Source organism: Colobus angolensis, unplaced genomic scaffold (assembly GCF_000951035.1).
Source record: "Colobus angolensis palliatus isolate OR3802 unplaced genomic scaffold, Cang.pa_1.0 Scaffold33, whole genome shotgun sequence".
Classification (NCBI taxonomy): Eukaryota; Metazoa; Chordata; class Mammalia; order Primates; family Cercopithecidae; genus Colobus; species Colobus angolensis.
The window spans coordinates 7,330,953-7,334,643 of record NW_012116599.1 but is presented as its reverse complement, the minus strand read 5'-3'; positions in this window follow the sequence as shown (position 1 = coordinate 7,334,643).

Sequence of the window (3,691 nt, the reverse complement as noted above, 5' to 3'; positions counted from 1 at the left end):
AGTTTTTTGTATTTTTTAGTAGAGACAGGGTTTCACCATGTTAGCCAGGATGGTCTCGATCTCCTGACCTCATGATCCGCCCGCCTCGGCCTCCCTAAGTAATGCGATTACAGGCTTGAGCCACCGCGTCAGGACGATTTAACTTCTTAAATAAATGGCCTAGAGGATCTAGAAGCGAAGAATGGATTCTATGCCTTACCAAGCTAGAGACAGTCCAGAGAAGAATGATACAGGTGCAGAAAGACCAGGGATATCTGGAACACGAACCAGAGACCCTGGGGTGGGCATAATGCCACCCTTTGTGCCTGGCACACCATAGGTCCTTAATTAGTGAGTGATTTTCATCATGATCTGGAAGAGGAAGTCACTGATTATGTGTGAAACTAGAGGGCAGGGCTAAGACAGTTAGATTCATGGAGGCAGATGTCGGCCCCCTATAAAGAGCTCCATGCCAGTTTGTCCAGTAATGAATGAATAGACTAAGCTGTGTCCAAAAGTATGAGAATTTCCCAGCACTGAAAGGGTTCTAGCTGAGGCAATTTGACCAGTTGCCAAGATGATTTTAAAACACGATTTTAAGTCGGCTGAGAGACAAGACTAGATAAAGTTTTCCTTTCATTTCTGTGGTTCCACGATCTTGTGCTCTCTGTATAAAAGATAAAGGTGGAAAGGTATGAAACAGCGGGTTGCTCTTTGGAAGACAGAAGTTCCAATCCTACCCTTTCATCAGTGAACTTTAAGCAAATCATTTGCCCTTCTAATCCTCAGTTACTCAACTGCAAATGATTTTCGCTCATTCCATTCGGCACTCACACACCACGACTCACTTATTCCTGCTCTGGCTCTGATTCTTGTCGTTCCTGCCACCCAGTGAGCCTCCCACGTCAGCTGTTCTAAAGCCTCACCCAGCGAGAATCACCTTGCGCACATGCTCAATTCGATTTTCTGCAACAGTGTGTGCTGGATGTGGAGTTCACATCATGCACTCCAAAATGTCCATACCATACGATGCCTGCCTCCAATCCCTATGCCAACAACTGCGTCTGGCCACTTTCAAGTAAACTCACAGGACCCTAGTGATGGTTCTCTCATTTTGTGTTGAAAACTCCATTCTATTCGGTGTGGTTTATTTGATTTTTCTTCCTCTTACAGGGTTAATTCTAAACTCCCGAAGGATCTGATACAATAGCCCTTTGCAGAATTATGGAGAAAAGGTCTGAAATGATCAGCCTTGGTTGTCACTGGTTCTATGCTCCCACTTGCATTATAATGCCCTCCTCAGCTTGTCAGGGTGCCCCCTACCACCTCACTGCAGCAACTTGCTGAAATGTCACTGCACCCTGTTTCAGTCCCCACAGGACAGTCTGCTGTGTGCCACTTCTGGAGTCTCTCCTCTTGGTCCTGGATCCCTTAAAGAACCTATAGTTCTTGGTGACTTCCATGTCCCACTCTGGGGTCCAGTGAACTTCTAAATACCTAAACTTGCCAGTTTGACAGATAAATTAGTCGTCTCTCTCCAGCCTGCATCAGGCCGCCATTTCCACTCAATGCCCACCCCTTTCTGCAATGCATGAAAGCTGCCTTGTGAGGGGCTTGCTGGATTTCCAGGATCACCTCAAAGAAGTTTGCCATCATTTATCTCTCTTCTCGGATCCCAACATTCCAAGGAAGTTCTCTTCTGCCCTCCTACCTCCAACTGTGACTAACTGTCTCCCTCTTTCTCCCTTCTACCCAGTTAAATGAGTCATTCTCTACATATGCTGGTGGCAGTGGCACTGGAGATTGACTGGAATCAGATCACTGGTGCCCTCTGCCTTGCCAGAGAAAAAGGCCCTGGCTAGGCTTGTGAATTTCATGCAGACAGGTAAAGACATCCTGCCATACTTTTTATGTTGCCTCCGCTAGCACAAGCCATGCCTTTGAGCAGATTATGGAAAGGCATCAGCTCTGCGTTGGAGGGTGTTCCTTCACACTGCCAGGACCTCCAGGCCTAATGGGGGCATTCCCGAGGCCAGGAGACCCAAGCTGAGCAAGGGTCAGGCTTTGCCCCACTCACTGGCAGGGCTTCGAGAGCTACTCAGACTGCCCAGTGGGCCACCCAGCCCTGCACAGGTGCCCAGGGAGCAGCTGATCCTTGCAAACCCCTGCTAGACTAGCCCTGCTCACAAAACGCCTTCACCTCTCCACACTCCCTCATGAGCTTATCCTCTCCTCTAGTGTCCTTGCCTGCAAGTTGTTTTTCAATGAAAAGGAAGTGGGGGAAAGATGGTGTAATGCGTAATTACATCAGACCTGCCAAGAGTCAGACTTCTGATGTTGCTAATGAGTTCGTCCTCTTTAGGGAGGCCTGATGGCCTAGAAAGGACACAAATGTGAGTCAGAGGATCCTGACGTTTGAATGCCAGTTCTGCCACTTACTAGCAGAGTCCCTTTTAGAACCTCGATTCGCTTAAATCAAAAGGGGCATAATAATACTATCTGCCTCATGGGGCTATTTTATAAAACAAATGATGTAAAACATACACAGTGTGCTGTATACCCAATTTCTAGGCACCTAAGATCTTTTTCTTTGAACATTATCATAACGAAATTAACCACATCTATAACTAAATTGTTTGACTCTGGAATACATGTTGATATGCAAAATATATCTAACCGTCTATTTCAAATAAAATGTCACATTGAAGGACTGTTGGAATTCGGTCAAGGTTATTTATCTGCTAAATAGATCACTGCCAGTAGGGGGCAGCAGTGCACACCTGTTTTATAAGCGCGTTTACATTCTGTCCGCAGGGTGACTACAGTCAATAATAACGTAATTGTACATTTTTAAATAACTTAAATGATGTAATTGGGTTGTTTGTAACTCAAAAGATAAATGCTTGAGGGGATGGATAACCCATTCTCCATGATGTGCTTTTTTTTCCAATCCTCAGAGACATCTGAAATGTGCTTATTTCACATTGCATGCTGTCAAAATATCTCATGTACCCTATAAATATACATACCTACTATGTACCCACAAAATTTTACAAATAATAAAAATAAAACTTTTTATAATAAAATAAGCAATAAATAAAACAAAATACTCAGAAAAGAAAGAGGAAGGAAGGAAGGAAGGAAGGAAGGAAGGAAGGAAGGAAGGAAGGAAGGAAGGAAGAGAGGTAGGGAGGGAGGGAGGGAGGGAAGGAGGGAGCGAGGCCAGAGCCTATGCCAGACAAAAGAGCCTACGTATTGAGCAAACTCCTTCCTTTTAGCTACCTCAATGTTATCTTGGAAATAACTTGGCTGGGCGCAGTAGCTCACGCCTGTACCTCCAGCATTTTGGGAGGCAGAGGCAGGCAGATCACTTGAGGTCAGGAGTTTGAGACCAGCCTGGGCAACATGGGTGAAACACTGTGTCTACTAAAAATACAAAAATTAGCTGGGTATGGCGGTGGGCGCTTATAATCCCAGCTACTTGGGAGACTGAGGCAGGAGCATCGCTTGAACCCAGGAGGCAGAGGTTGCAGTAAGCCAAAATTACACTGCACTGTACTCCAGCCTGGGCAACAGAGTGAGACTCCAAGAAAGAAAGGAAAGAAAGGAAAGGAAGAAAGAGAGAAAGAGAGAGAGAGAGGGATGGATGGAAGGAAGGAAGGAAGGAAGGAAGGAAGGAAGGAAGGAAGGAAGGAAGGAAGGAAGGAAGGAA